Source organism: Chiloscyllium plagiosum, unplaced genomic scaffold (assembly GCF_037043375.1).
Source record: "Chiloscyllium plagiosum isolate Xiang-an unplaced genomic scaffold, Cpla_swu_hap1 HiC_scaffold_41, whole genome shotgun sequence".
Lineage (NCBI taxonomy): Eukaryota > Metazoa > Chordata > Chondrichthyes > Orectolobiformes > Hemiscylliidae > Chiloscyllium > Chiloscyllium plagiosum.
In genome coordinates this window covers 7,498,299-7,523,642 of record NW_028270179.1, presented here as the reverse complement: position 1 = coordinate 7,523,642, position 25,344 = coordinate 7,498,299, and the positions used below count along the sequence as shown (strand labels likewise).

Below are 25,344 nucleotides of genomic sequence, written 5' to 3'. Positions count from 1 at the left end.
CCTGAGCAAAATCAATGCCCTTGCAGAAAATATTCAACCGAAAGCTTGATGTTGATGACCACAGAACATGACATACTGTGCACGGGATGTGAGTGGTTATTAAAATATTCGGTGCTATGAAACCAGTTGCATTGTTAGCCCTTTTTGATATAATGAACTATGTATTGGAGGAAGATCTGTATCCTCTTGTAATCAACAATCAAATATTTGTGCGCCATTACAATCTGAATATTTCTGTAACGGAGCAGAGAGGTGACAACTCATCAGTACGGAGCGGCCATTCTCTAACTGAACTGTATTTGACCTTTTCCTATGTTATTGTGAAATATCAAGCGTATCAATTTCACAAGGTCTGCAACCGAGCTTTATTTGAAATTGAACAGTTCTCCAACCCATCGAATTATTGATGTTGGAAAACGGCAAACAAAAACATATATTGCTTGCAAAAATTTGCAAACTTAATGAAGAAGTTTTAAAGAGCTAACGCGAGAACTGTGCTTTCTCCCCACAAATGCGCACAGACCCGCTGTATTTTCGCAGCAAAATCTGTTCTTCTTTATCATTGCTCTCTAATTCCTTCTCCTTCAGGTACTTGCCCTGATGGATTCTAAACGCGCTTTATAGCACAATTTATGTTTCTATCATGTGAGAGTTGATGGCTTACATTCAGAAGAAATGGACAGAAAGTTGATAAGGAGATAAGGAGAAATGTTTTCTCTCAGAGAACTGAAAATCTTTGGATCTCCTTGCCAGAGAGCAATGTGCGTAGAATGATTGTGCCGATTTAAGACAGCGTTGAATATTCTTGATCAGGATGTCAAATTAAGAATTACCGTGAAAGTGCGGAATGTCGGATCAGACATGATAATGTTGAATGGCGGAGCAGTCTCCAGGGGCCTGATCCTGGTCCCATTCCTTACGTGCTCATGGAAAACTCCAAGCAAACATGTATTTTTTTCGCAGCTGGAGCTGCGCAAAAACGTCAGATTAGACGACCAAATGCAGATTGACAAATTTCTTTCAGGGATTTTCATTTGGTATTTCCTCTCTCAACCTCTTCCTTTAAATCCAGACTCAGTCGTCGTTGATACATCTACCATGGGGAATGGTGCCTTATTGTCGAATTAATCTCTTCAACAAGACAGCAAACTGTCCACCCAGTAGAGCAAAAGTGACTAGAAGGCTTAAGTAGCCAGGTGGGAACCGCAAGGTTGAAAATCTTAAACTTTTCTTGTAAGATTCGAGTGCTGATACCTAGTTCCATTGAAAATAGAGCATGTCTCCCATAGAGAGATGTGTGAGACAGGTTGGGAAAGATAGAAGGAAATAGCAAAGACATTCATCCGTCTGATTAATGAGAAGCAGTACGGGGACAGAGCCAGTCTTTGATTCCATTAATGCTTTGCTCCTTTCAATTGTCTGTTGTGAGAAGAATATTTGGCCTGCCACTTATTATTAGCTGCAGAGTACATTGGTTGACAATTTAAGGAGCGTCTGCTCACCAGCCAGTTCATTACAATCCCGAGGAGGAGAAAGATCAGGATGTGGAAAGTTTTCACACTCTCCTTGGAGTCGGTGTTCTGACGAAATCCACGAGGAGCGAAGAAGGAATAAGAGTGGGGGCGCATCTTGAAGGTCGGAAATGTCTCAAGAAACAACCGATGCGGAACCATTAAATCTTCCAATCAATTAATCAACGTTGCTCTGTGCTGAACTACACATGGAGTGTGGTGTAGGGAGGGATACTTGCTCACATATGGCAATGGATTCTACATCAGTTATCAATTTTACAAAGAAAAATCAAAGATTATTTATTTGTAAAGCAAACATAGTAAGGGTTATGTGCAAAAGGCAATAATATGGAGGGATAACCGCATGATCTCATTGAAATGTGGATTCAGCTGGAGGGACTGAACGGCCTATTGCTGTTCGCATGTTCCTCGTACTCCATCAGTATTTCTTCGTTCTGTAGCTTTAAAAAAAATGTTGGGTACGTGGAAAGCCTGCTGACTCAAATTGGAAATAATTTAACTTTGTTTTGATTAACCAAGGGAAGCTTGGATTGCTGTTTTTTTTTTTTAAATGACTTAATTCCAAATATCCCAGTGACGAAGTGAACGTTTCAATATTTCTGGGCAAGAACACTTGTTTTCAAATGCTGCCTGCCTCACATGTGCCCTAACATTTCTGAACGATTTTGATAAATACATTTACAAGAACTATTTACAAAGGAGTAGCTTTACATTTCCCATCCACATGAAGTATCTCTGAGCCATTTTCGAGTAATCATACGGTCTTTTGCAATTTCATCTGCTCCCTTTGTCGTTCCTATCCTTGTAATTTGCTCCAGTCCAAACGCAGAATCCCTGCACTCTGAAAATTGGCCATTTGGTCTGACAAGGCCGCAGGGCCCTTCCAAACAACATTCTACTCAGAATAGCACCAGATCCTCTGAACCCTACACTCACCACGTACAGTGCACAAATTCTGCACATCGTTGTTCTGTGGGAGGACACAACTGAAACAAACGCAGACGCAGTGAGAACCTGTAAATCTACATACTCAGCCATCGGAAAATGAAGTTGAACTTGGTCCTGAGGCAGCATGCTAACTTCAAAACCAACGTACCTTCAGGTTATCTGCAGTCATCTAACACTTCATTTCACCTGCAGTTCAAGACTTACTGAGTAGTAACCATGTATTTGTAGGCATACAACTGTCTGGGGCGAGATTTGTGAAATTCCCTCCCTCATCCCATTCATGAGTGTCTCGGAAACTTCATTAAAAGATGTATTCCAGCAACTACTTCAGTGGGCTGCCCCGACTGCCTGCTGATGCGCAAAATGCAGCTGTGTTTTACAGAAACCAAGATTTGATTGCCTCAGACCGAGCATCCCTGGAACCCACCTCTGTGTCGCTTTGTCAGAATGCCCATTGACCAGCCGGTTATGTTTACTTTCTTTGCAAGCCTTGTCAAGGCGAGGCCTGACCAGAGGTATCGAAGAGTCTGCTTTCCCTATTTTTTTTTTATTTGCAGCTTGTGAAAGACACAAAGGCACCTTGTGCAGACAAGGCTGGTATTCCTCAAATGAAGACAAATGCCATGGAAATGCTTAGAGAATGTCTGTTGTTCCAAGTTTTGTCCTGTTCGGGAACCTTACTTTTTACGGTGAAGAGGACGGTCTTACATTAAACTCCATTGCTAGCGATGACAGCTGTGTGTGTTTCCATCAATCTGAATGAACGTGTGCACACAACCTCGTGACCAATCTGAATAAAGCTCGTTGCAATGAAGTCTGCATCATTTCCTCATCTTATTTCTGCTTCACACTTGCAGATTTCATTGTGGACGTGGAAGACAGGTTGTCTACATGGACCTTAGTAAAGCCTTTAACACGTTTCCGCACTACAGATGGATCAGTGAAGCTCGATGTCGTCGGTTTCAGGGAGACCCCGCCTCTTCGATACAAAATTAGGGTTGATTGTCAGACTGGAGGCCTGTGAGTAGCAGTTCTCCACATTTTTTTTTTATTTTTGCTCCACTGTTGTTCTTTATTTGTAGAAGAATATAAGAAGCGATAAGAAGCATGTTTCGCAAATTTACAGATGACATCAACTTTATTGGCAGATGCGACAGTGTGGAATATATTATATGATGACAAATGTATCATGCTCAATTTTCGCCCACGGGCTGAGCAGTGGAAGATGGAGTTCAATCCACGTAACTGTGAAGTGCTACATTTTGAGAAAACCAAATCAGGTTAGGACTTTTACACTTAAAGATAAGATCCAGGGGAGTATTGCCCAGCAAAGGACTCTTGAACTGCAAACTCATAGCTCTACGAAGGCGGAGATGAATGTAGTAAAGAAATGAAAAAGACGTTTGGTTTGCTTGCCTTTAATGGTCAGTGCATTGAGTACAGGAGATGGGAGGCTATGTTCCTGCTATATGTGGCATTCTTGAGGCGACGTCTGCAATCCTACATTCAATTCCGGTCTCCTTGCTATCGGAAGAAAGTGTTTAAACTTGAAAAGGATTCAGAAAGTATTTGTAAGAATACTGCCAGTTTTGGAACGTTTCATCTGTACGGAGAGGCTAAATAGGCTTGGAACATTTTCTCCAGAGCATCAGAACTGAGGGTTTTATTCACCTTTTAAAAACATGAGGGGCATGGGTCGGCCGAAGAGTCAATGCTGTTTCCCCAGGGTAGCGGAATACGAAACTAGAGGGTATAGGTTTAAACTGAGAAAGCAAATATTTAAAGTGGACCTAAGGGGTAACTGTTCTCTGCAGAGTATGGTGCGGGCATGACGATGTGACGGAGGTTGGTGCAATGACAACACTGAAAGGCATCTGAATGGGGATATGAACAGGAAGGATTTAGAGGCATGCAGGCCAAATGATGGCAAATGGGTCTTGATTAATTTCGGACATCTGATCAGCATGGCATGGATGAGTTTGACTGAAGAGCCTGTTTCGGTGCTAAACAGAGCTATGAGTACATGACGCTAAACTTTGAGATATTACACTTTGATGAGGCAAGAAAAGGAAGACTAATACATCTCATGGCTGGGACCATCGAGCAGAGTGATATAAGCGTTCAGATGCATAGTTCTTTGAAACATGCGTCTCAGGTCGTCAGGTTGTTGGAGAAAGCGTTCAAATGGCTTGAGTTCATTGGTCTGACCATTGAGTGTCGAAAGTCATGTTACAGTTGGAGAGAATGTTGATGAGGCCACTTTTGGAGTACCAAGTACAGTTCCGATCGCCCTGTCATAGAAAGGATTTTATTAAATTGAAGAGCATGCAGAAATGATTGACAAGGACCTTTTCAGGATTGGAGGCTTTGAGTTAAAGGAGGATGCTGGATGATGTGACAATTTCCCACTGAAATGCAGGAGTCAGAAGGTCGACCTTACGGAGCGTTATAAAATCACAATGTGCAAATACAAGTTGAATCACAAATGCCGTTTTCCTATTTTTGGGGACATTAAAGTAAATGACGTAATTTTATCGTGCGAGAAGAAAGATTTTAAAGGGAGTAGTTCTTTGTGCAATGACCTGGCAGAGGAAATGGTAGATGCAGGTTGTTTCAATATCTAAAATGTATTTGGAGCAATACATGAATAGAAATTTTTGAAAGTGACGAGAACTAAACGCAACCAATCGAGACTAGTTTGGTTTTGGAAACTTGCATCACATGGATCAGCTGAACTATAGAGTCTGGTTCTGTGCTATATGACTCCATGAGTCTAAACGGCAGTGTTTCGTTGACATCTTGTTGCTCCAAAGCAATTGCACTCAGATTCACTAGTTACACATCGAAAGCTGTTGCATTGCGCTTGACCACTGCTTTGCTGGAACCAAAACGAGATGATGGCAACCTCAGCCCACAGTCCGGGAGGACTGCACCTAGAAGAACTCAAAATTGACTACAGACTCAGTGAAGCACCTGTGGCTTTGGGCAATAAGTCGAAGAGAAACAGCGTTCCTGACGCAGTGCAACGTTCAGCGCAATTACGTTATTTTTCTTTTGATTGACTCGTGAGACGGGGGCTTTGCCAAAAATTGTTATTCTCCTCAGTTTCAACCATTTTAAAGGCGGTGAGTGATCTGTTTTGATGATAAAGGTTAAACATATGTGTAATGCTTCAGTGTTGAGCCATTGAAGATCCTGTAGAACATGGAAACGTATTTCATAGTTACAGGCCCTTCGGTTCAAACCTCTCCGCCAAACATAACGTCACCATACAACGAATGTCATCTGCCTGAGCCTTCTTTGTATTCTTCAATTATCTGCCTGTTTATTTGATTTTCCGCTATCCTTGTCCTTATACATGGAAATGCTAGCGTGCTTTGTAATGAACCTTGAACGAATTTCTGCAGAGAATTTGGAGCCAGTAAAAACTCACGGGCGCAACTGAGAGAGAGACAGACAAAGACAGAGAATTCTCATCTCCGCCCTGAAAGGGTGACTGTTCCACGCCACTAATTTTAAATGACTGCTCCTCTTGATCGCGGCTGACCCAAACCAGGAGTAGACCCTACCAACGCTTGCGTTGCTCAGACAGTTCGGAGTATTCACTTCAAACCCAATCCCGTCACTCTTCACAAATGTTGTGGGAGCACATCCATTATGTCGGAACTTCCTAATCAAGCAGCCGACTCATTTTAGGGATCAATCAGGGAAACTGCTGTGTGTCTCTCCATCACCCTGCATAACTGAAGCATGAGATTTATGTTTAACCTTGATCATCATAACGGAAACCACTCAATCAGTTTCCTTCTTTTTCTCTATGTTTATGCATTAATACTCGCAATTCTTGCACCTAAACATGTAAATCCCTCCGCAACTCTGAATTTTGCATTAGCTTTTTTGTAATATTATTTGAACTTACTATTAACATTACTTACTTAACAGATCAACTTGACATTTTGCCACCTTATGATCCAGCTCCTGGATTTCCACCCATTTCTTTAAAACTGCCTTTGCGAAGATACAACCTCTTTGTGTATTTTTCACAACATCTATCCTTGCCTATCATGGTGTCTCTTGCGAAGTTTACTGCTACATGATCTTTCCCATCATCGCTATCCATGATTTGAAAAAAAAGTCTGTTCTCTGTTTCCACGCGGTTTTGTCTCTAATTATCTCCAGTTTGTCTGTTTGCAATTCTTGACAGTTGCATTTGGAATATTTTAGGGCACCGTTTGTCAGCTGTGAGTCTTTTCTCATATTTCCCCGTCGTTTCTCGACTTTGTTTTTGTCAATTACCTTGAATCGTCTGTCTTCCACTTAGTTTTCATTTGTATTTCCTGTGGAACAATTGTCATCCCTGCACATTTCTTTCATTATCCTTTTTCCCTTCTCAACGCAGGCGCCCTACATTAGTTTGTCTTAAACTTTCAGCTTAAGTAAGTAAGTGTTGATCCGACATATATATCATCCTGTTTTTAAATGTAGCCCATTGCTTTATTTTAGAATAGACTATGAAACACTCGTTGCAATTTTTCCACTCCCCCTCTGTTCCTGCCCCATTCAAGACATCTCTCGAAAAAGTCATATTCTCAAACGGGCATTGTCGTTTTCAGCCTGAACCTCCCAATGCAATAATCACTATCTCCTAAATGTGATCACATTTGATTCACTTGGTCAAACAAACCCAAAACCAAATCTAACAGCGCACCCATTATTTCTGGAGTGGGCAATGATTGTACACATAATTACAAGATTATACCGTCGGGATCTTTTTCTAATCCCCCGCCGGCCTCTTTATTTAAATTCCCCTGCATCCTTCCTACAATTGTGTGGACGTGGTTAATTGGCAAGGAGGTTCTGCTGTAATTGTTAATGTTATTGCTGAGGTGGCAGCTGCATATTATGTGCAATTCTGGACTTCTCACTAGAGGAAGGATATCTGGCATAGGATGAGCCTCCTCTGCATCGCCTCCCCATGAGCAAAGGTTGAGCCACATGGAGTATTCTCTCTAGAATTTAGAATAATGGGTGGCATTCTTATCGAGACATACAATATTACGAAAGGAGAAAATAAGATAGAAACAGGCGAGTTGTTCGCTCTCTTGGATGAGACTAAGACTCAGGGACATGGCCTTCAAGATTAGGTGGAGCAGACATAAAGCAGAGATGAGGAGAAAATGATTTTACCAGAGAGTAGGATCCCATGGAATATTCTAACGCAAGAGGCAGTAGAGGTACCTTCTTTAAATATGTTCAAGACACAGTTGGATGAGTGTTTCCTCAAGGTAGGGGAATAAAGGGTTCTGGAGGAAGGAGGAGCTGATAGGATAGGCAGATTAGCCATGATCTTACTGAATGGTGGAGCAGTCTCGACGGACCAAATGGGCTAGTCCTGCTCATTTTAAAAAAAAAATATATGGAACTATAAAGTTCAAAATCATACAACACCAGGTTATCGTCCAATAGGTTTATTGGGAAGCAATAGATTTCGGAGTGGTTCGTAATAAACCTGTCGAACTGTAACTTGGTGATGTGTGATTTTTAACATTGTACACCTTAGTCCAACACCAGTATCTACAAATCACAAAACAATAATTGTTTCTTTCTTGTTCCTTCGATCTTCTCAGATTACTTCCATCCTTGAACAGTCTGAAACTTCCTTTCCTCCCTGCACGAAAATGCCATTCTTTATTATGACTGTTTCCGCTCCTCCTTTCCTTCATTGACCATCTTTGCTGGACATCTTGTAACGAGGAAAACTTAATTGTCGGTCTGCTCTTCCTTGCACTTCAATTTATATGTCTGCTCCATCTCAAATTGTCAGTCTTTCCCCCTCACTCTGTCTACTGTCCTATCACTTTCAATCAGTTTCTTGCTCTCTATTCTTGCTTCATCTCTCTGTATGTTTTTCTCTGTTTCCCCACAATTTTTTTTGTCCAACCTCCAGTTTCTCCATCTCTCTCGCTCTCTCTCTCTCTCTCTCTCTCTCTCTGGCTGACTCTTTCTTTTTTATCTCTCTCATTCCCAGTATCTGTTTTTCTGTGCCTCCTCACTACCGAGGTTTTTTTTAAATCTTGCTCTCTGTGTCACTCATTCTCACTCTTTCAGCTCTTAGAATCTGTTCATTATTGCATTCATTTCGTTCGTTCTCTCGTTTTTTATTTTGCTGCAACTTTTAATTCTGGAGTCAAATTAAAAGAAAAGCTTGGTTAAGAAAATCAGGACTGTGGGAAGAATGGCTCCACACTTTAAAACCTTTTAACTCGGTGTTCACGGTAAGGGTTGTTGACACAGCAGCTGATGTCTTCAGACGTATTGCTCGGGGACAAAATATGCAGAATTTCTGGGATGGGCTCTATGCTGAAATGGAGATTCCGTGTACTAGTCTTTGTGTAAATAACATTCTGCCTGCCAGCCACTGACATTGACAGCAGGTGACAGATCAACTTATGGTTTTGAAAGTTTCGGCAGAAACATTCCGAACAGCTGAAAGGACATTGCGATGTTTATCTGGGCAATATAACCACCTCAAGCCTGGCGCTCACCCGGTTTCATCGCCCTGTCAGTCGCTATAAGTACACAACCTGTTATAGTGTACAAAAAGAAAATAAAACAAATGCATTAATTCAATGTCTGAACTGATTGGCAACTGCTATTAGGACATTCCGCAGTTTGCAAAGTGTGTGCTGTCTCTGGCAAGCCAACGTCTACAGTGTTGGACCCTGTTTGCAAAATCGACATTGTGTTTCTGCATCCATAGAAAAGCAGCGCCTTTAAAACGTACCACCTGATATTTTGACAGCCAACAGTTTGCAGCTTGTGTGTTGCAGCGAACACATGAGTGCACAATGAGATGCTGGACACTTTCCTGACTAAACTGTCAGACAACGCAGACTTTGTTCACCTCTGAGAGACTGTGTGGAGTGTTGTGGCTGGTGAGGTGCGTGTGAGGGATAAATACATAACTGACCAATCGCCTGTCCAAGGTGAGCAGAGACATGTTTCCCTTCATATCCCTGAGATGGAAGTATTTCTGTGAATTGTGTCCATCTCCAGACCTTTTGACTGCTCTGGTCTCCCTGAGGAGAGATCAGCCTCCAGCTTGTAATAACCCACTGGATTAATCTCAGGGATGTAAAAACAATGGGCGAGTTACTAAGGGCTCTTTTGATGCCATGGAAAAATCCCCATCGTTGATTAATGAGGGCACGTTTCATCTTCCATATCTGATGAGAACAAGCATCACTTTGAAAATAACCTCGATTGTGCTGTTTGCCACTATCACCGTGTGAAATGGGACAGACTTAAGAAAGATCTGTCAATTCAAGACTCAGAATCTGCAAAGTACTGTCGGCCAACAACAGCTGAACAATTATACTCCAGTAAAACCTGTTACCTCATGGCCCGGCATTTTCCCCAGGCAGCCATTACCTTTCATCCTGAGGAATTAGCCCTGGCTCAATGAAGACTTCAGGAATGCATGTCAGGAGTAGAAAGCTGCACAACTGAAGATGAGGAGTCAACCTTGTGAGGTCAACAAATGACCTGCATGCATGCCAAGCAACATAAGCAATTATTGCTAGACAGTGCCAAACGATCCCACAACTGCAGAATTGCAGTCCAGCACATCCAGTCGTGAATGATGGTGAATGGTGGTTAAACAACTCACTGAAGGAGGAGGCTCTTCAGACATCCCCATTCTTTCTGCAGCTCTGATGTTCCCCTGATTAGGAATGCCGCTCCCCTACCTCATTTACCCCCATCTTTATTGCTTTTGAAGAAACAACCCTGGAATATTCAAAAACCATTACTGCTGCTGATATCTAAGTCAACATAATGGCCACAGCATCATAGCTCCAAGTACCGATAAGTGCTCTAAGTTCACCACTCACATTCTGAAAATTCTTGTGTTAAAATAGACACACTTCAAATCATCACACTGACTGTAACTTTGCCCTAGCAATTGCCTATCCTTCTACACAGTCTCTCTGTGCGCTGCATCTGCCATTTCATCTGTTACCCCATCCTCTGATCTTTGATGCGGTTCACATCTCTCTGGCAAACGAATTTAAACACTTCTGAAGAGCTTTTGCGGATCTTCTGCCAGGGATATTGGTGCCCCTGCAGATCCAGTTCCCTAATGTGGTCTGTGAGGAGCTAGATTTTGGGGCACTTCTCGCAGGGAAGTCAGCAGGGACACGAGCGGTGACCCTTCCTTCCCACATTCTGCAGGAAAAGCATGCAACTGCCCGTGCCTACATCTCCTATGCTCTAATTTGTCAAAAGAGGTTAATAAAAATGCAACCTTACCTCACCAACCCTCCCCAGAGTATCTTCATTTATTGGATAGAGAGGAGGACGGGTGCCAGACAGGAGACATGTCGTGTTCCAGATTTAGCTGTTGCCTGAATATACTAATTCACTTGCCGAGCAGTTGACGTGTCTGCTTACGTTGTTCTTAAGATTGTACGCCGACGATTCATGAAGTAATTATTTAATATTTAGTCTAAGCTTCCCGGCTGTGCCTGGCTCGTGCTTTCTCGACTCTCGCTGCTGAAATATTGTAAATTAATCTCTTCCCCTTTGTCAGTACTTAACCCCTGACCCGCTGTTCATATGCTAACACATGGGTGTTTAAAATGTTGCAATCGTATCAGTTTCTACGACTTCTCTGGCAGCTCATTCCATGCACGCACCACCCTTTCTGTGACAAATAGGCCCCTTAGTTCCCTTTAAATATTTCCCCTCTCATCCTAATCTTACACACACGAGTTTTGGACTCCACAACTCAGTGGAAAGTCCTTGCCTACATATCCCCTGTCTCCGTGAGTTTCCTCCCGTTGCTATGCTTTCCTCCCACAATCCAAAGATGTGCAGGTTACATCAATTGGCCATGGTAAATTGCCTATCGTGTTCAGAGGTGTGAAGGTTGGGTTCTTTATTCACGGGTAAATATAGGATAATCGGGTAGGAGATGCGTTTGCGTGTGACATTCGTTGGAGGGTCGGTTAAGACTTATTAAGCTGAAGGGTCTGTTTGAATTCTGTTGGCATTCTGTGACTCTATGATTCTCTGTCCCGCATGATTGCATAAACCTCTATAAGGTCACACCTCAGTCCAGGCCTATTCAGCCTCTCTCGATAGCGTAAATTTTCCAACCCTTATAAACAAAAATATGTCACGAAACTCCTACATTTTCCACCATTTGTTAATTCTCTCCTTCCCCCAGCACCCCCATACTACTGACTGAAACTGAAAATTTCTCTGTCTAAAATTTGGATTCCTATCTCCTCTGCAATTCTGGTGACAGAACGTTCACGGCCTTCCTACAGATCAGAAATACCGCTCAGATCCGACTTCCTCAAGCTCTCCCATGTCCTGAGGAGTGGTGACCTTCTGGTTAAACATCAAACACTTGTATTCCAATGGTTAAACATTTCATATGATCTGCTTTTGTTTTCTTCACTGTTTACCTCCGAAGCGGCACCAGTCGCCAACCTGTCCAAATCTCTTTCTCAAAGCTTTTTGCAATCAGTATCCTCATTGTGAATCACCAGTTTTCTCACTGCCTGTTTTGCAGCAAGCCATGAGTAAGGCACATGGTATAGCGGCCGTTATTTCAGTAGGGCGGGAATTCAGCCGGAGCGATGACACATTAACATTACGAGTGGTGTGAGTGAGACCACACCTGGAATATTATCTGTACTCTCAAAGACGACATTCTCACCATAGTCACACTGGCTATCAAGACTGCTCCGCGACTTAATAAGATCACGGCCGATCTGATCATCCTCAGTTCGATTTTCATGCCCATAACATCGATTCGCTTCCTGATTAAATCTTTCTCGATCACAGCCTTGAATGGACCCATCATCCACTCCCCGTGCGATTAAAATTTCCATTCGTTATCCTCTGAGAGAAGAATTTCCTTTGCATGTCTTTGGGCATCTCCTTTTGATGAGATCAAGCCCTCCCAGCATGGATTCACTCCCACAAAGGAAATGACATCCTTTCAGTTTCCCTGACAAGTTCTGAAACAATCTTGTGTATTTGAATAGAGTTACTTCTTCTAAACTCCAGTGAGTACAGGTTCAATCTACTCAAACGCTCCTTATGGGACATTCCCCCATCCCTTGAATGAACCTGGTAAGTATTCTCATAAGCAAGATTGGAAATTAGGCTCCAAGCCACGGGTGAAATCAGGAATGAGAGTCACCCCTCAGGCATTGATCGGCCTTCCACGAATCTGGTCTCCAAGTAGAAATAACAACTTTTGACGGAGCTTCTATAAAACTGATCAGGGCTCCATTTGATTCTCAGACTGTGCGTACGGGATTGAGCAGTTATCTAAATCGGTAGTGATGCCTCGAGAACTATTCCGCTGGAACATTGAAAAACATTGTTCATGTCACAGGAAGAGTACTGAGTGCTCTTCTGGAATGCATAATATAGGAGCAATGCGATAGCACTGGAGGTAGCATACTGTTGGGGTACTACGACATGCATGCTGCCTGTGCTGAAGAGATTTAGTCATGAATTGAGATTTAGCAGACTGAAGTTGTTTTTCTTTGAACAGAGGAAATTGGGAGGACACATGACTGACGTGTATATACGATTAGAGGAATAGACAGGAAAGACAAGAAAGGATCCCCTTGATGCAGGGCTTAATGACGGGCAGCATAGATTTACAGGAAATGGGAGAATTTACATACTATATCGATTTTCTTTTAGCCAGAGCATGTTGGGAATGTACAAGTCACTGCCTGTCCGGATGGTCGAGAGGCCAAAAAAAAAAATCTGAAGATGGTGTGATCCAAAATGCACGGACAGAAGGCTGGAAAAACACAACAATCCAGGAAGCATGCAAGGATAGTCGAGGCAGAAATCCTCATAACATTGAAGAAGTTTTCAGACAATACATTATAAGTTTTCAGACAATGGTACAAGTCATTAGCTCCCTGAAAGTGTAGTCAGCAGGTTTGGCGCCACACCTTTGGAAGAATATTTTGCTCTTGAAGTGAATGTTGTTCACGTTCACAAGAATAATCCCAGGAGTTCAGAGGATATATTATGAGGAAAGCTTAGACAAATTATGCTTGTATTCTGTAGAATTAAGTAAGTATTTTTGAAGAATTGGTTGTCGGGTTGTTTGTGAGATTGCAGATACATTCGCTGAGCTGATGTGTTTTCTTGCTGGGTAAGATCATTAGTGCGCCTCGGGTGAAGTGTTAGTGCTCTGTTAAGGCTGGTATTGACGTGCCGCCAGAGACGACCAACACTGTCTCATGTCCAGCCACACAGACAAAGACGGACACAAATTCAATTGGGACAACCTAACCATCCAAGCACAAGCAACGTAGCGAACCGCAAGAGAGTTCCATAAAGCCTGCAAGTCAAACCGAAACTCTATCCATCAACGTATTGAACTGGATCACGTGGACAAACCTTTCAGATGCATAACCGGAAGTACCAGAAAACTGACGCACAGAAACAGCAGGCATGACAACCCACTAAAGCTTCACTGCAGGTACACTTACGACTTGTCAAAACGTCGGCAGAAAAACACATCAGCTCGCAAATAAATCTATGAACTCGGAATTTAGAATGTTAAGGGGTATATAACGAAAGGCTTCTCGATAGTAACAGGGAGAGATAGGATCGGTAAACTTATAGTATTTCTACTGAGTGAAACTGAAGTCAAGAACGAGCAGTGACAAGATCCTGGAATTGTCTCTGTAAGGACATTATGGGTTTACGTGCAGCACAAGAATTACTTCTGTTTAAGAATTTGGTTCGCCACCACCTTCACAAAGACAACGAGGGACTAGCAACAGCTACTGGTCTCAGCCAGTGACGCCCACATCAAAATCTAAGAATTAAGGCCCTTTCTAAGAATGAAGGAATTCAGCAGAGATAATAGAAAAAAAAAACTTCTGCACACAAATATTAATGTCGGCTCAAATTCCCTGAAACAAATGGCAATCAGTTGTTAAATTTAACTTGGACATATAGGTTTTTTTTAAGTTAGGAAGGGCATCAATGATGTGGGTCCAAAGCAAGGGGATAGAGTTATCCCACAGATTAGCCATGTTCTTATTGAGGAAATGAACTGGCTTGAGGGGCTGAATACCCTCCCCGTTCTAATAAAGAAATTAATTTCATCTTAATTCCTTCAATCTTTTCTCAGTCCAGTATCTGTGTTCAATGTCTGATGTAAACGTGGCTTCAATTGGACAGTGCCTGGGAAATGAATATTCAAGGCTGAACGTGCTATCGTAAGGACAGACTGACGGGCAGAGTGGGTGGGGTTGCCATGGTGGTAAGGGATGATGTTCAGTCCCTTGAGCGGGGGTCCTAGAATCAGGGGATGGAGAGTCAGTGTGGAGAGAGCTGAGAAATACTAAGGGTAAAAAGACCCTCTTGGGAGTTATCAACAGGCCCCCAAACAGTAGTTTGGATGTCGGATGTAAGTTAAATGAGGAGCTGAAATTGGCCTGTTGCAAAGACGTTACTACAGTTGTTATGGGGGATTTCAACATGCAGGTAGACTGGGAGAATCAAGATGGTATTGGATCTCAAGAAAGAGACTTTGTGGAGTGCCTCGGAGATGGATTCTCAGAACAGCTGGTGCTGGAGTCGACCAGGGAGAAGGCAATTCTGGATCTGGTTTTGTGCAACGAACCAGAATTGGTCAGGGACATCGAAGTGAAGGAGCCATTGGGAAGTAGTGACCATAATACAATAAGCTTCAATCTGCAATTTGAGAGGGAGAGGGTACAATCGGAAGTGACAATATTTCTGTTGAATAAAGGGAACTATGGAGCTATGAGGGAGGAGCTGGCCAAAGTTCAATGGTGCAATACCTTAGCAGGGATGACAGTGGAGGAACAATGGCGGATATTTCTGTGTATAATGCAGAAGTTGCAGGATCAGTTCATTCCAAAAAGGAAGAAAGATCCTAGGAGGAGGCATGGGTGGCCGTGGCTGACGAGGGAAGTTAAGAAACATATAAAGTTAAAAGAGAAAAAATATAACATAGCAAAGATTAGTGGGAAAACGGAGGACTGGAAGCTTTTAAAGAACAAGAGAGGATTACTAAGAAGGAAATATGCAGAGAAAAAAATGAGGTTCGAAGATAAACCGGCCAATTATATAAAGTAGGATAGTAAAAGTTTTTTTTAGGTATGTGAAAGGCAAAGAAAATGGTTAAGACTAAAATTGGGGCCTTGAAGACAGAAACAGAGGAATATATTACGGGGAACAAAGAAATGGCAGAAGAACTGAATTGGTACTTCAGATCTGTGTTCACTGGGGAAGACGCAAGCAATCTCCCTGAGGTAACAGTGGCTGAAGGACCTGAACTTAAGGGAATTTATATTTGCCAGAAATTGGTGTTGGAGAGATGTTAGATGTGAAGGTTGATAAGTCCCAAGGACCTGATGGTCTACATCCCAGGGTACTGAAGGAGGTGGGTCGAGAAAAATAGGAACTGATCAGATGAGCTCATTATTTTCATTTGCTTTATTCTGAACAGAACTGACGCGATGTATTTCACATAATATTATGTCTCTGCTAGTGTCCGTGTGCAGATAACATAGAGTGTCCTCATCACACACACGCAAAGGTTGAAGATGGGGGATACTCCAAGAGCGAGTAGAAATAATTACAGTGAATGTCTTCAGAAAGTTGTGGACATCATTCTGATGTGAAGAGATTCGATTGAAAACAGTTATACTGGCACCAAAGGAGTCGAGACACTAATTCTGAATATCGTGCACTGTGCTTTGCCATAGGATCCAGCCTTGATGTGTAATGCTCAGGCATCACTGTTGAAGGTGGTGTATGTGGAATTGTCACAAACGTTCATTGTAGATCAGTTGACAGTAAAAGACCCATCAAAATGAATGAACTGCGAATATCTAATGAAACATATCGATGGGGCAATCGCTTTTTGACTTCTAGCTAATGAATCTTTATTGCAGCTTCTTCCCCTTGGGCCACATCTTCACGGATAAGAACACATAGCAAAGAAAACTACAATGCAGGATCAGGCCGTTCGGCCCTCTAAGCCTGCGCTGAATCAGATCATTTGGCAAAATCTGCCGCCTAATTTCGAAAGATCTGTATCCCTCAGCTCCCTTGCTATTCATGCATCTGTCTAGATCCATCTTAAATAGTGCTATCGTTCCTGCTTCTACCACAGTCTCTGGCAACAGTTTCCTGGCACCCACCACCCTCTGAGTAAAGAAATTTCCACACGTATTGCCCTGAAATATTTCGTCTCTTACTTTGAACTCGTCTCTCTTAATAATTGGGAAAGGACTTCTTGCAATCCACCCTGTCAGTACCTCTCCTGATTGTGTAGGCCTCAAACACATACCCCCTCAACCTTCGTCTTTTTAATGAAAATAATCGTAATGTACTCAACAGCCCTTCATTGATGGCTGCATCTATACCAGGCAATATCCTGGCGAAACGCCTCTCCATCCAGCCATAACCTCTTGGTAATAAGGCGATCAGAACTGTACAGAGTAATGCATATGTGGCCCCTCAAAAGTCGTATATAACAGTACATGACCTGTCAACTCTTATACTGAATACCGCGTGCAATGAAAGTAAATATGTCCAATTCCTTCCTTTCCACTCCATCAAACTGTGTTGCCACCTACAGAATACATTGGACCTGAGCACCCAGATCTCTCTATGCATCAATTTTCCGCAGGACATTTCCATTTAACGTATATTTCACTCTCGAACTGGATCTTCCAAAATGTATCATCTGGCAATTGTTCGGTTTGAACTCCATTTGCCAAATCTCCGATGTGTCTAAGTTCTGCAGCATTATCTTCACCAACGGCTGCTCCACCAACCTTACTTTTATCTGCAAACGTACTCATCAATTTACCTATACCTTCCTCAAGATCATTTCTGTAAATCATTTAGACATTAGGGCAGATTTTTTTTTACTGTTGTTTAAAAATCAGCGAGTGGAAATTCCATCTAAGTAAACACCTATTTGAAGCCTTCAGAAATCTGATTGTGTCACTGGTTCATTCCCGGTTTCTCTGAATAAAGATTTACCACCCAATGTATCCTTTCATTGTTTAAGGGAGAATGCTGTGTCAGATTCAAAATTTATCGGAACCTGCAGCTCACAACAGAGGGTGAGGTTTGATTGCAATCTCAGAGATTATAACGGGAATGGATAAGGAGTTGGGATCAAAACTTCCCAGCGTTCTAACATTGAGAAAATGGTTTTCATCTGAGGTTAGATATACTTATGAGAACAATAAATATATGAATTTTGTATCGTGGATCTATTGATTTGTTCGGATTCTGGAAAATGTTTACTATCCATTCTGGCTATTGTTTGGGTCGCAGGTAAGTGTCTCAATCAGGGTTTGAATCTGGAATGCAAGTTTTATGCAAGAACGCACTTGTCCCTTACTATACTCTACTGCCGAGGTTAGTGTTCCTGCGAAATATTTATATAAAACTGTAAAATATAGTTACATAGATTTCCGTATTACTATTCTTCAAATGTACAGACTTACACCTTCTTCAAACAGAAATAGCAAAATAAACCAAATCTATCACTCAGTCCCTCAATTCGTAATACATTGAATTTTAAATGTTCAATGACACTCAAGATTTCTCAACTGTTCCAAACAAGAGTCTTGAATAACTGGACTTGGGCACTAAGTTTATACGTTATCTCAAAATTCCGATTTATTATTCATACATTCCCTTTGGTAAGGCAATGATAAAGAGCATGATAATCTAATTAATGACTATTAATTATTCATATTAATCGCAAAATCCCTTGATCATGATATCCACTCATGCTCCGACAGCCAGTGTGGAGAGAAAAATTACAAAGAAAATGAAATAATTGTAATTTGCAAGTTCGATTCATCAGGTTCAGATGATGGATTCCATGACTTCTTAGTGCAATAAATTGTTCGTAAAATCAAACCTGCATCTATAATTTGTACGTCACGGGTGATTGCATACTTTTTCAGTACACTTCGTCCAGTAATTTCTTCTTACTTTTGTCAGAAGGTTCAACAGTTGTTGAAGTGGACAATAAACGAGACAGAGTAAAACATATCAGCCAGTCCCAACGATTTCAAAAATCACTCAAATCCTGCCAAAACCAGGCAGACGGTCTTTTCTCCTTTTTATTTTTATCAATATTATCTGTGTTGGTCGGTAAGCATCTGACCTCCCTTGATTAGCAAAATCAACAAGCAACTAACTGACTATGCAGAGGATAGCAAGATTCGATGTTCAATCATCCATCGCATTCCCCATATTTGTAATCGATTTCCATTGTCGTCCAGCTCATTTGTCAATGAAACAAATCCCTGTGCATTTTACGCGTTTTTGACACAGGTAGCTGTTCAAATTTCACTTCTCATCTCACACTCAGATCCATCAGAAATATCGATAATTAGCGAGGGTCTCTCCAATGTTGTCTGCTATTTCTGCACTGGCAAGTGCGTACTATTTGATGTTCGATTTGAAGCTATGTGTCAGTGTCCCACTCTAATCCTTTTTCAAATCTTTGGAAAACCCCAGTACATTCTCTTCACTCATCAGCATGCACTCTGCTCAATACTGTGGGATATAGGTGAATTAATGTTATTTCTGCAATTATAAGTTCTGATACAGAGTAAATGAATTCACATTAGTTTGGGATTGTTTCGGACGAGAGCTGACTTAGCAAAAATGAGGAAACATATAATCTGTTGAAGAAAATGGTATGTTAGCATGAGACATGATTACAGAACAATGGTGGATGTATGGGCAAACAGGAAAAACATCTATTTCCCTACTTGTACAGAGACACAGGACCAAACCCCAATTAAAAGGGCTTAGTGATAAGATGCTGTGAGGGGCAGCGCAGATGGAGGGAGCAGATAATGGTAAGCAAAGGATGGGATGAAGTCAAACACCCTTATGGGAGCAGAGACAGACATTTGTCACTGACAAGGCCGGATAAACAGAAGTTGTGGGATCAGTCTTAAAGAAATGAATGACGTAAGAGAAGCAGGGAAGAAACAATGGAATAAGGAAAACATATGGGAAAAAACTGTATAAATTGCGAGAGTTTGTTGGGGTTTACTGTGCATTTGTCATTGCCTTACCTGGCAATTAGACAAGGCACCCACTTGCAAGTGTAGAAATAAACGACTCGGATTCAGATATTTGGTCTCGGACTGAAATTATTAAAGTGAGTGAGCTTTTGTTTCTCACAATACCCACAGAACATCGTCCTGAACTGCAACTGTAAACAATCGCATTATTGGCACATGTCAAGACTACGATTTCAACCAACTTTGCCTCCAGCCATTTCCATCATTGTCTCCAATTCCAATCCTCCTAAACTCATTGCAACGTCAAAACTCATTGTTAACTTTGTTAAATCCACACTCTGCTTGTCCAAACGTTTCCCAGGTAAAGTCCAAAGATATACGCTTCCATCAAATTCCATGGTTGTCAGTCACTCATTAGCACATATCAAGTCCTGTCATCATATGACTCCTGTGTTCACGTCAATCATGAGGTGACATCCAGGTGAGGTCTCGAATTTAAAATTCTCATCACTGCGTTCTACTCCCTCAATAATCATAAAATCCGCTCACCACCAGGGTCCAGCTCTTTTCACAAATTGTTGTTAATTTCCCATTTTCAAATCGATATCCTTTTCTTCCATCTCACTTCTCAGTGTCTCACCGTCTGTATTCATTGTGCCATTTTTTTCTGATTCTCTCTCATACACGCTTTTCCAATGATCACAGACTCACTTCATACGACGGGTCTGTCGTCTGCCATTCAGCTCATCAAGTACTTGGCATATATATTGAAATTTGCATCCTTCCATTTCAATTCCCATTTTATTGGACACCAAAAAATCTATGATTTCTTCCTTTCCATCTCAAAGATAGAATTTTGGAAGAGATTGTGTCATATTCAATTTCAGCGAGGAAGCTTCAGATCAGGACAGCTCTCTCCATGATAACATGTTGAATCTTTCACCTCTGCATCTTCGTTTGTTATTTGCTACTTGTTTAATCCCTGCACCCAAACTTTAAGAAACATCATCAATATCAGTCTCATCATTCAATAGGGAAATGTCCCACAAGATACGCAACAACAAGAGAAATATTTCCTCATAGAATTGGTTGGGTAGTTTGGTTTTGTACACGTGCAAATATAGAAGAATGGGTGTCACCTTTAATGAAGTTTCCAAGATTCTTAGCTGAAATGACAGGCTACGTGTGGAGAGTGTGTGGGACAGGCTGGTACCGTAGGGCATAGCCTTACTAGAAGGTGGTATGCATTTCAGGCAGAGATAAGGAGAAATAGTTTTTCTCATAAGCTCGTGATTCTGTAGAAATCTTCACTGCAGAGGGCTGCTGCGATTGAGTCATCAAGTGTATTCAAAGGTGGGATAGACAGACTTTTAATCAGGAACCGAATCGAGGGTTTTTGGAATTGGGCAAGAAAGTGATTTTGTGGGAGATTGGATTCAAACACAATCTCACTGAACGGTGGAACAGTCTAGACAGAATGAGTGACCTTATTCTGCTCCTCCAGCTTATGATTCTAAGAAGCCGATTTTGGTGAAAGTCAGGGGAAATAATAGATTTTGGGCACAATGCAGCCTTAATACAGATCATGTTCTTCTCAACACGAGCTGAGGTATTAGAATCTGAATCGTCACTATCATAACTTTCCTCCACTGATTTTCCTTACGTCTCCATTAACTCCTGGTTGCTCCAGGAATTGCCGTGTAGTAACCTGCTATGCAGTCTAACCAGGCTTCTCGTTGAAAGGAAATTCGGATTTTCTCGAAGTTGTTTTGCCTTGCACTCATCAGGCCATTTCGCACGAATATGAACTGAGTTGGGAAAATCACGTTTATTCTGCATGACAGCCGATCAGGGATTAGTTAGTTCATGGCCACTGATTAGTCTGGGTGCGCCTGTCGAAAATTAAACTATTGATGCGAAATGACACTAAAGTATCAAGTTTGATTACGTTCAAACTATGAGCTGTGATCCTCATTTGTCAGTACATGCCTGTGGGGAACGCAACCAAGGATGCAGATTGAGATTTATATATCAGGCTTAATGCATTTAAACTGGACAATGTGAATCTGACAAGTCAACGTCTTCCTGTTGACAAGACATGCATTGATCCAGATTGTCAGTTAGCTGCCATGCTTTTGATGAACTTTAAATTCGTCTGTGAGAATCTGATCTGGAGGGGTGTTCCCTTCGGAAATGCACCCATTGAAGTTATCTGAGAATCAACTGCAAGGATTCGTGAAATTTAAACTGTGCAATAGAAAGCTGGTTTATCTGAGATATAGACCATCATTTAGCGTTCGCTTAGTTTGTTGATGTGGGTCAGGTGATGGAAACTGGGATCTATACCTGTCAATTCTCCCAGAGGCGCTGAGGTGAGTTAAACCATTTGTTAAGCACATTTATCTTCACTACATATGATATTTCCTTTTGAATCCCGAAATATTTTCGGCGCTATTTCCCATTTAAGAGCCTGTTGCTCAGAGTCAGTGTCGTTATTTCACTAAAATGTCTATTCAACAGCACCCCTTTCTCTCAATTTTCATAAAAATAGACATCAGGGAACGTTGTGATTAACGTAGAAACTTCACAACAAAATTCAGCAAAGTATGCGGAAATATAATTTACCTCTCTTTAACTCATTCCTGAGCTCTCTGTGTCTTTACAGAGTGAGTGCACTGTGAAGCCAATATGTTAGAATTTCCAGAGCTGAGGAATATCTACATAAGGGTATGGCAAATATTTGTAGATGCACACTGAGTATTTAAAGTATTGTTTTTATTCTAAAGTGACTCCGGAGCCTCATAGAATCCGATTGCTGAATAAGTCATTCAACCCATCATATGCACACCAGATGTCTGCAGGGTATCATACCGTGCAGAAGAATCAAACTGGTAGCAGTGGGATTCGAACCCACGTCTCTGAAGAGACTGGAAGTTAAATCCAGCGCCTTAGACCGCTCGGCCATGCTACCACTGTCGCAACACAGCAGCATATTTGGTTTTGTGAATGCTGACTGCCCCGAGCTGCTTGAAGATCATTGGCTCGTACTTCATGTATAAAAGCACGAATACTCTTCAGACTGATCGCTGGTTTTGTGGTACGGAAGCTGCCACTGTCAAGACATTGTTCTGAACAATAATCGATTTTCTGCATTACATTCTGACCCCATGCGTTCCATTTGTCTTGATTCTGCTCTGAACACTTTCACCCTCAGACACATTTTAACAGCCAGTTTTGCCCGCAGGAGACTCCAGGTCCACAGAAGTGGGGAGAGAAACAGAGATCCAGAAATGGTGTGTCGAAGAAAATCTATCATTTAACTATTTGTGCTCTCGGCTAATTTTATATTTTTCTTGTCAACTTTAATGATGTATTCACTGTGAAAGTGATTGCATTTAGTCAGTGATGTATCATTTGGGATACCTAGCCTTGTAAATAAAATAGTTTCCATGCTGAAGGTCTTGAGCTGCTGCACTAATACTCTTATTTATGCTGTGACACAGTCTATTTTTCGAAATCAGTTGAAAAATATGCTGAAATATCCCTTCACTATTCTCATAAAACAGGTTCTATAAGGAGATGAGCTATAAAAGGCCGATAAAAATGGACTGAATCTCACGTGATTTTATGAATGGACACATCTCCTGTGTAAATCAGATCTATAATTTTCAAAGAGAGAATCTAGTCCTTTCTCCACGACACTCAGTTGCACTTCCATGCTGTCCAGAAACTCCAGGCGTTTTCATTGATCCAACGTTATACTGAATTAATAATATTAACTTTTGGTTTTCACATGTTGTTAAGCGGTTCATGCATTCTATAGCACTTAATTCACCAGCTGACTGCCTGATGTCTGGCCTCTTAATCCAAGGTATTCATTTGCCGGGATGAGTGCATCTTCAGTAACACGCGAGAAGGTCAAAACCAAAACCAAGGAACATCTGTTGTAGGCAGAAATGTCAAGAGGAGTCGTTAGCCCCGTTTTCCTTCACTCCTTCGGTATTCTACGACCGCGTATGTTAGAGGCCAGAAACTATCCCAAAGCTGTTGTATTGGGGTGCGGTTTTCCTCTTACTTGGGGGCTAGTATCGTCAATAATGCTCTGGGGTCCCCAGTGAAATACAACATTTTATTTCCATCCGCGTAACAGTAGTTGCTGCAACATTGGTACCCATTGTTAGACAAATTCCCCTCATGTGAACATTCATACCAAAAAAAAATGCAGTCAATAATGGAAATCTCTATAAACAGCCCCAGGCGCAACCAAATTGAAAGTATACCTGCCGTATAACTCCCCACCAGCGCTTGGGGCCTACAAAGCTTCTGACAGCCTTAATACTCTCCAGCTGCATTGCATTATTTACCAATAAATTAAATTGCCGTTTCTCACAAAGAACTCTTCCAGCTTTTGTACAAATTTGAGACTGGCCAATTGGGAATGATATTAATTTCAATCAATTGTTATCAAGTTTTTTTTCAAATAAACTTTAATATAAAGTTCTGGTTGAATTGAGAAGAGCCCCTCTCTCTGTGTGTCTTCAGGCTGAGATCAAACAACAACCACTCTCAAACGCAACTGTAGTTTACGACCTCTGCTACTTACAGCCATAGAGTCATAGAATTCTTTTTGTGTGAAAGCAGGAAATTGGGCCCAACAAGTCCACACCAGCCCTCCGAAGACTATCGCACCGAGTCCCATTCCCCTGCAATCTTATCCTATATTTACCTCTGATTAATGAACCTAAACCTATGCATCCCTGAAAACTATTGACAATTTTGCATGGCCATTCGACCTGAGCTGCTCTTCTTGGGATTGCTATGGAGTCTGTTCAATGTCGCAAAGTCCTACTTTTTTTCCTTTATGAATGGAAACCTTTTTCTGATAACATGTGCAATAGTTCACTGAAATAGGTTATCTCCACGTTTAGATTATGGATTGCTGGGTACATAACAAGACCAGATCTAGCCCTTCCAGTTTTATCACAACTTGCCTCTGTAGCTTCACCCTGTTCTGTGCTGTTTGCTCTGTACTAATTGAAAAGTGTTACATTTGTTGTAAATTTCTGTTCAACTTTTGGCATGGAAACTTCAGTATCCAAATGATTATCCCTGTGACAGGTGGTGGATGACAAGCAGTTTGAATATGTTGCTTATTTCTTTTCAGGAATTGACTGTAGCTGATTAAAATATGACATGACCGTGACTGCACACAATGACATATGATATTTTTACAAACACATACTTGTTTGAAAATCTTAAACTTTTACCCATAATCCTCGTTCACATTGTGCTGATTGTCCACATACATGTTGATCGTGATCTTGTACCATTTTCTTCCTTCAGTGCATCCCTGAATCATACATTAGATTTTGCCAGTGAGGTGAAACGTTGCTTACAGCAGCAACACATGGATTAACATATCTATCTGAAAGTCTTGGAATGTTTCTTTACAATTGACAACTCATGAACGTTACTGTATGAACAGTGCATTCTGCAAGATCAGGGGACTGATAGGACATAACGAGGAAATTGCGTTTCCTGAATATCTTGTAGGGGTATTAGTACACTGTGAACTGTCTAACATGAAACACACTGAATACAATTGTCAATGTGACAACAACCCATGCACACGTCCGATCTGATTTCTTACAAAGGGGAGAATTGAGTGAAATATTCATCAGAAGGAAATCTTGTCCACGGATACAGAAATCAACAGTAATAACCTTGCTCCACATCTCGGAAGGCATCTCGTATGGAATGAGAAG

The 25,344-nt window shown here is 41.5% G+C and overlaps 1 non-coding gene across 1 annotated transcript; it reads right to left on the bottom strand.

The window, feature by feature from the left end:
* Positions 1-22,468: 22,468 nt before the first annotated feature.
* On the bottom strand, positions 22,469-22,550 carry trnal-uaa (transfer RNA leucine (anticodon UAA)). The gene has a single exon. It is a non-coding gene; the product is annotated as a tRNA-Leu (tRNA).
* Between the last annotated feature and the right edge of the window lie 2,794 nt (positions 22,551-25,344).